The sequence below is a fragment of the Echinops telfairi genome, unplaced genomic scaffold (genome assembly GCF_000313985.2).
Source record: "Echinops telfairi isolate 266 unplaced genomic scaffold, ASM31398v2 ScPeMD7_7410;HRSCAF=8448, whole genome shotgun sequence".
NCBI classification, from domain to species: Eukaryota; Metazoa; Chordata; class Mammalia; order Afrosoricida; family Tenrecidae; genus Echinops; species Echinops telfairi.
The window spans coordinates 1,289,368-1,297,952 of record NW_022111310.1 but is presented as its reverse complement, the minus strand read 5'-3'; the positions used below and the strand labels follow the sequence as shown (position 1 = coordinate 1,297,952).

The window sequence follows — 8,585 nt, the reverse complement described above, 5'->3', positions numbered from 1 at the left end:
GTGTGTGTGTGTGTGTGTGTGTGTGTGTGTGTGTGTGTGTGTGTCAGTTCAGAGCTCTGAGCTACCCTAGATCTTTTTCTGTGAACCTTTTGTAAACATACTGAGGGGACTCCCACACCCACAGGACTGGACACCCTATGGGGCAGTTCTGCTCTGTCCTGCAGTGTGGCTTATCCTTTGGAATTGACTTGATGGCACCAGGTCACCTGCCTTGGAGATGACCCAAAGAGAGAGAGGTAGAGACCAAAATGAAAAGCAGCCTGTTGGCCCCCTTAGGCCAGCCATGGGTGGTAGGGCCTTTTCTGCGAAACTCGGCACCACTCCAGTGCCCACAGGTGGACTAGAAACCACCCGTGGCTAAGAGTGTCCCATGTAAACTGGCCCCACTGGCCATTCTCGCCGACCCCTTCAGACCGACAGCCAGGTGAACTTGTTGCTGTGCCCTGTGCTGGCTAGAGGGTTCTCACCTCTGGCCATTTGGGGACCCAGTTTTGTCTCCCCTCCACTCTCCAGTTGCTCCCTTCCTACCCATAGTTTAGAGTCCAGCTCAGATGCTGCCTCTTCCAGGAAGCATGGCCGACTGGGTAAAACCAGCCTTTGGGCCAAGCCTGGCACCGGATGGTGGCTCTGGGCGTGCTAGCCGAGTGATTTGGGCCAAGTGATTTGTCACCTAAGTTCTCTCAGGCTTCGTCCCCTTGGCTGTAACTAGCGGTTGAATTGATTCAGCCGTGCTGATGGACCAGAGAGTGAGGGTGGCCATTCAAACTGCAGATGTCTGCTGTGTGCTGGGGATGGTAGAAAACAGTAATGCAAGGTTTCACCCCTACGGAGCTTTATCTTTTATTCCGAGGGCCCGACAATAAAGTAACCAAAACATATTGTACATAGTCATGGCTTCTTGAGGGCGGACAGTGTGCTGTCTCAATTCCGCATGGTGGATTTGCTCCTAGTAGCTGTCAGCCGAAGACCCCCGTGGGTCCGCACATGCTGACCTCGCATCGCACGGGGCTGGCCTCTGGGGAGGAACCCCAAGTGGTGCAGAGTGTTTAGCACTAGGGACCTTACCAAAAGGGTGGTGGGTCAAACCCGTTCATGGTGGTCGGGCCTGGCGAGCTGCTTCCAAAATGTCACAGCCCTGAAACCCCCCGGGACCAGCTCTGCTCTGTACACGTGGGCTCGCTGGACTCCACAGCCACTGAGCATCTGATGACTCCGTGCTTCCCTTGACCTTTCGCCCATCCCGCCCTGCGCCCACTCACAGCATAGCCTTTGCTGTGAGGGGCCCTCAAGTGGGTGCTAAAGCCCAGGAGCTCTGTACAACAGAACGAGATGCCCCTCGACCCTGGGCCCCCCCACAGTTGTTCCTGCATTTGAGCCCATTGTTCCAGCCTTTTCCTGAGACTGATCCCTATTGATAACATGTCCAAAGGACGTGAGTGAGACACAGTGTTGCCACCCTCAATTCTAAGGAGCATTCTGGCTGTACTTCTTCCGAGACAGATATGTTTGTTCTTCCGGCAGTGCAGGGTACTTTGCATATTTTTCGCCAGCACCACAATTCAAATGCATCTGCTCTCCTTGGTCCTTTGCTTGCTCAGTACTCCACTTTCACAGGCCTCCGTGGTGATTGAAAATACCCAAGTGGATCGGGCCAGGCACACTTTGGTCCTCAAAGCAACATCTCGCTACTGAGCGCTTTAAAGAGGTCTTGTGCCGCAGATTTACCCAGGGCAGTGAATGTGCCATTTGATCTCTTGACTGAGCACTGACTGAATCCAAGCAAGACGAAGTCCTCAGCAACTCATTAGTGAGCCACAGCACAGCTTAACGCCGCGGTTCTCAACCTTCCTCGTCTGTGACCCTTCCATCCAGTTCCTCATGTTGTGGTGACCCCCAACCATAGCATTATTTTCGTTGCTACTTCATCACTGTCATTTTGCTCCTGTGATGACTTGGGTGACCCCTGTGAAAGAAAGGGTCGTTCCACCCCCAAACGGGTCACGACCCAAAAGTTGAGAACCGCTGTCTTAATAGGTCTTTCATGGAGGTGGTAAGGACAGGCTGTGTTTGACACCCACAGCTAACAACTTAAAGCGTACATCAGGCATTTCTAAGTCCCTCCCGGCCCCTCTACTGCACAGCCCCCACATGTTTGGGTCCCCAGCTCCCAACTTTAGATTCTTTCCAATTCCTTCTTTGAATTTGACTTTTTCTCAATTTGACTATCTTCATGCCTAACTGGCCTTTCCCAGCCCATCAAACTAAATAGCCCCTCGAACTCCGGCTTCACAGCAAAGTGAAGCAAAGCTAAAGCTCTCGTTTCAGCGTCCTACCGTTGCTGGAGTTCCGTACAATTCTCTAGGTGTTCTCACCCTGATTTTGTACCGAACCTTCTTGCATGGCCTTCCGGTGTCACAGTGCCCTGGGCACTCAGTCGTCAGCTCTCTCCACTCTCACTAGGTGACCTCACCCCCAGGCTTTAAATGTCATTCAGATCCCTGTTCAAATGCCACTTCCTCTGAGACCTTCCTTGACAACCATATCTAAAATAGCACACACTCCTACGTGTGCACGCACGCACACACGCACAGCCCTCAGCCTGCTTGCTTTGTCTTCCTAGCCTTTGGGTTGTTATTTCTTATTTATTGTCTGTCTCTGTAGTAAGGGGCTTGGCCCTGTTCATGCCTTCTCAGTACGTAGAACACTGCCTGGCACAATGAAGGTAATCAGTGAGTATTTGTTGAATCAATGCATTTTCTCTGCAGAAATGCTGTGTCCTAGCCAGAAAGACAGTCAGCATTAGCCTCAGTTTATAGAGGAGGAAATTGGCCTCCCCTCAAGTCATGGGGCAAGGAAGCTAGAGTGAGCCTGTTGCGAGCCAGGCCTGGTGGGACTCGCCTCAAGAGAGTGGCCTCTGCCTTGCTCACTGCGGCTGGGGACGCCAGGTGGCCCGAAGGCTGCTGCACACACACTCAGGCAGGCACGCACTGAATCCTGACAGCACCTGCTCTTCCCAAACCACACTGTTGTTTTTCCAGTTTTTCACAGGCGCAACATCCAGGTGCGGGGACCCCGGGGACATTCCTTTCCTCATTTTACTTCCACAGCGCAGAGGCCCCAGTTGCAAAAAGGAAGGACCAAATGTGAATGCATTTTAAAAATAAACAAACCAAAAGGAAAAAAAAAAACCCAAAGCGGCCCCAGCGTTACCTGGTTTTAGAAATCCCCGTGGCTGCCCGCGTCCCCCTGGGTCATCATGGCGATTTAGTAATAGAGCCCCGTGGAAGGACGGGGACTTTGGTGTCTGAGTACAAGGCAATCCTCGATGGAGCTGCGGGGGGGCCTTCTGAGGGGAGAGTGACTGGCCTCCCTCGAGAGTCCGATTCCTATGGTGTTACCTCGGCTGGGGGCACAGGCACGTGTGGAGGACGGCAGAGGCTGACGGATGCCAAGTGCCCTGTGGGGACCTTCAGGATGGAAACATCTTCCCCCAAGAGCCCAGCTGCTTCCCACTCCAGTGCAGGCTTCTTAGAGCCTCAAGAAAAGTGACTCCCAGGAGTTTCCAAGTCCGCTGCCAGCACAGACACTGTGCCCCACACCCCGCATGGTCCCCCATGTCATCATGAGGGAGACAAGGGGCCCTTTAACATGTGCAGATGTCTGCCTTTCTGCCTTCGCTTTTCCACCTGACAATTCTCTTTCTGGGTGGCTCTCCTTAATAAAGTACAACTCTGGCCAGGCCTCCTCCCTCCTCAGAAACCTTCAGTGGGAACCAGAATATACGCTTCTGAGTCTGGCATTCAAGGTCATTCCCCACATGCTTACAGGACCACTGTGTACAGGAAGACAGGGTTCCAGGGCTCCAGGGTTCCAAACTCTGAGACCAGCTTGGAAGGGAGCTGAGAGGTGACCTCAGCTCTGGAGGAAGCGGAGGAAAGCCGCTGCCGACCAGCCCTGCTTGACAATCGCAGGGCGCCCAGGGCTTGATGAACCTGCCCTTTTGAGTTTCACGTGGTCTGTCAGGACTGGTTAGGATATTAACAAATCGTCCCCAAATCCTTAGTGCCTTAACCCAAAACAAAGGTGTATTTTTTTCACCGATGGTGAAAATTGGGGTTGGCCAGGGTACTCTGGGTACCCTAAAGCGTCACTCAGGGCCCCAGGCTAACAGCAGCTGCCTTCCTCACTGTTGCCAGGTGCTGTACCAGCTGGAGAGATCGCTCAGGGCTGGTCTCACCAACAGATCACATGCTCTAGTCGACGAGGCACACATCTCTTCTCAACACCCATTGGCTAGTATGAGTCACGTGACCCTGCCCAAGTACAGAAGGAATCAGGAAGTGCAATCCTGCCACGTGCCAGAGGAGGGGAAACTGGACATAGTTGGGGAGGACACACTATTTGCCGACACAGTCGATCCTGGCACGGTAGATCCTCTTATCTGCACAGCCACCGGTGCTTGCCAAATGTAACAGCAGAAAACAGAGTTCCGTTTAAGTGAGCAACAAAAACATTTCAAACCTCATACAAAATATGAAGGGAAAAAAGGTACTAAGGGGCAGAGTAGCATCCCCTCAGTAAGTGGAGATGTTGTGATATGCTGTAGAAAACCAACCAGAGGGAGGGGAACATATCCTGCCCACCAAGCCCCCAAAACGATATTCCTGCCCAGAGCAGACAATGCACAGAAAGGACCACAGGTCTGGCCCCACTATGAGACACAACTGAACCACAGCGCTACAGGGGACAACACTGCAGACACAGTGTGGGAATTGTGCCCAATCTGACCCCATCACACTGGGGTGAAACAGTAAGCGCATGCAACAGAGCAGTAAGGGGAACAAAGCAACGAAGTCCCCAGGGAATACCAAAAATAGATTTTGGGGACAGAGTGTGGCACCCCTTCAGACTCGACTGGAAAACACTCGTAAAGGTCAAAAAAGAAAATGGTTTAAAAAGAAAAAGAAAACCAGCCAGAACCATACCTCACCATTCCCAGATGAGCTGAAAGACAACAACAGAATAATGTAAGGCATGATAGAGTGACATATTTTAGAATCAGAAAATCTCAGCAATAGAGTGGCAGAATGACGGAAGGAAGTAAAAGTCGTTTTAGAAACAGATACTAAAGTAGAAGGAACACTGCACTGTTCCCTGCAAAGGTTTGGAAACAAAAGCCGGCCCTGAAACAACCAGCATCTCTTATTCCCAGATTCTGATCCTGAAACAATTTCCATCCAAAGAAATCGGATAAAAATATACTCTGTTGGAGGGCGGAGGGGGGTGGGGAGAGGAGCTGATAGCAAGGGCTCAATAGAAAGTAAATGTCTAGGAAAGAATGATGGCAACATATGTACAAACATGCCTGATGCAATTGATGTATGGATTGTTATGAGTTGTAAGAGCTCCCAATAAAGTTATCTTTTAATTTAAAAAAAGAAAACATAGACATAGTCTTAGTGATTTTTTTTAATATGGAACGCTTCACGAATTTGCGTGTCATCCTTGCACAGGAGCCATGCTATTCTTCTCTATCGTGCCAATTCTAGTATCTGTGCCACCGAAGCAAGCACAGTCTTACTAATTTTTGACAAGAGTACAAAGCTCTCTGGAGAAGTGGAGAAAGGCAGACTCTTTCCACTAGAGGTCTTGGGATGATTGGGCGTCCAAAGCCAAAACCCCAACCCTGCACCCAAACCTGTGCCTTCACCAAAAAGGAACTTAAAGTGAAGCATAGACTTAGATGTAAGCCTAAACTGGAAAATAAAAATTTTCAGAATCTAGTTAGGCAAAGTTTTCATATTTGACGCCAAGCATAATTCTTAAAACATTGATCAATTTAACACCGCACAGGTAAAGCTGTTGATGGCCATCGGTCTGTGTGAAACGGTTCGGCGTGGTGACGAAAGGACCACTGGCACTGACAGTGTCTCCGCCTGTGGTTGTGGACAGACCTGCGCTGGGGCGAAATTGTAAAGGACTCGATACACACACACATTCACGAGTGAATGGACGCAAAACTGAGGAAGTCTGAGGAGTTGGCGGATTAGGTCAGTGCAATGGTTGTGATCTTACAGTTTTGCAAAAGGTTTCCTTTGAGGGAGACTAGGCAGAGCGTACCAGGGTTCGCTGTTATTTCTTATAATTGCATGTGAATCTACAATCTTCTTAATCAAAATGTCAATTGAAATTTGTGGAACTTGTTAGCAAAATGTCTCATAATCCTGTCAATAACCCTGTCGAACCAGGAACATCTTGGCCTTCCAGTTAGAAAGGAAGCTATGCGCGAGAACGGGGGTCATATCTAAAGGACTGACGGACCAACTGGAGGCCAAAGATTGTCCAATTTGAGCTTCAATAAGAATAGGAATTTCAAAGCATGAAAACTCACCAAATATGTTTAAACTCATGAGTTCATACTGATAAGTAAAACCCAGAGGCATGCATTCATTAGTCACCTTCAGAGAATAACAGGGAGCCTATTCATTATCGTGGACACTGGAAAACAAAGACGCCAGCAGGCCTTTGCTCTTACGTATTGTACCACTAGGTAACCCGAATGGTAGAAAAAAGAGAAGCAGCTCTCTACAATTATTTCAGCTACTACATCCAAACCAATTGATAGTTAGATATCACCATCTTGGTGCATAAACAGATCTAAGCAGTGACCGACAATGGCCCCTAACATCACAAAAGGAACAACCAGACATGCACTAACTTCCTGATGAGAAAGACACACAGTACCACCGCAGCCTGCTGAAAGAACCCGTCTAGCCCAGTGACCAGTAACAAGTGGCATAGGAACAGACCAGGCGCGCCCAGGAACATGCAGTCAGCAAAATTTGGACCGAGAGACTCTGGTCAAGTAGTTGAGGTTTGTCAACAACTGTCAATGTGAAGAGGAGAAAATGGATGGCGGGAGCACAGCTCAATCTAAGCAGAAGGAGCATGAGAAGTCACACCAAGCTCACTCCCAAGGACAAACCTAAAGTGACTTAATGTCTACGAATGTGTCCTAAAGCCGTACAGAAGTGCAAGAAGTGGAAACTCCAGAAACCATAATTCTGCGGACCTTCTGAGGGAGGATTGCAGTGGACATGTCTCCAAGTGCCTTGCGGGTGGCTGGCCGAATTCTGTCTCTCGGTGACAGTTGATAAGGTTGCTTGCTGACAACATTTCTCTGGACTATACATTTGTTTTGTACTCTTTTTTTCCTGTTTTTAAAATCCTAGGAAAGAGCTGTTGTCAGAGGAGGGAGTTCCAAGGAGGAAAAATCAGGAAAGCCCCCTGGAAGCAGTCTCTCGGGGCGGGTGTGGGTGAAGTGGGGCAAGTGTCGGCGATGAAGGTAGAGCAGTGGACATGCAGTCTGCTCACCACGCTGTATCCTGGAAGCCATGGGGAGCCACAGAGGCAAGTGACACGGTCCAGTTTATGTTTTTGATCCCCCTGGCAGCTGTTTGTCAGCTTGGAGTGCAACTCGTTCCAGGGAGACAAGAGTCATCCCAACTAAAGAGGGTGAGCCCAGAACTCGTGCGTGCTTGGAGGGGTCGAGAGAGAGTGCTCCAGGAGGCAGCCGCCCGGGACTTTCCAGACTTAGAGGGAGGAAAAAACATTTGGTGCCGTCCCTAGTTATTGATTGGGCCAGATGTGTAAAAGAGACAGCACTATTTTTCAGGGCATGGGATACAGGTGGTAGAGCAGAGGTGGAGGGAGATGGTAAGGTAATTTTTCAATTGAGATGACATTAATATATATATGCAGAAACTTACATTCCAGTGGTTTTTGACAGGTGTATGTGTACACCCATTTAAAATATCAATCAAAAGACACCTCCCCCAAAAAAAGTTTCCTTGTGACTCATTAAAGTCAGTCTCACCCACATTAGAAAACATGGTTCCGATTTTTGTCACCAGACACTAATTGTCTGTTTTTAAGCTTCACCCTTCTAGAACCACACAATATGCCATCTCCTGTGTCTGGCTTCCTCCACTCAGTGTGTTTATTTTTCAGTTTGTGTGGCAGTGCTAACCGCCTCTGACATCACAAAGGGAACTGAAATCACCATCCTCCTCAGCCCAAATCCGAGGACTGAAGCGAAGGTCAGCCAGACCTTTCACCAATTCTGACACCACTTGTCCATCTCTGGCACTCAGCACTTCTCTGCTGAGTTTAATAATTCATTGCAGTGGCCCCACAAAACATAGACAATACTAATGAATATGAGATTGTTTAGGGGAGTAACAGGTCACAATTCAGGATCAGGAATAGCTCAGGATACAGTTCTTGGGTCAGGACAGATTCTTGGCCATGCCCATAGGCAAACCTCTCCTTGGCCCTTGACCTCTAGGCTCCTTGGGCCTCTTGGGTCAGGCCAACCTCAGCCCTACTTGGGCAAATGTTACAAAGCTCTTTAATTCTGTTTATAAATGCCTAGAGGCACCCACTCTGCCAGTAAACCTCTTGGAGTTAGGTGCTCGGCTTTTTAAAACTGTTTTATTAGGGGTTCATATAACTCATCACAATCCATACACACATCAATTGTGTAAAGCACATTCGTACATTCATTGCCCTCATCATTCTCAAAA

The 8,585-nt window shown here is 49.1% G+C and overlaps 1 protein-coding gene and 1 non-coding gene across 3 annotated transcripts in view; one reads left to right on the top strand and one right to left on the bottom strand.

Moving 5' to 3' along the window:
• Positions 1-8,585, top strand: part of FBXO10 (F-box protein 10) — a 38,801-nt gene that overhangs the window by 8,372 nt on the left and 21,844 nt on the right. The gene's annotated exons all lie outside the window — the stretch shown is intronic.
• LOC115871902 lies at positions 5,469-5,573 on the bottom strand. The gene has a single exon (XR_004047542.1). It is a non-coding gene; the product is annotated as a U6 spliceosomal RNA (small nuclear RNA).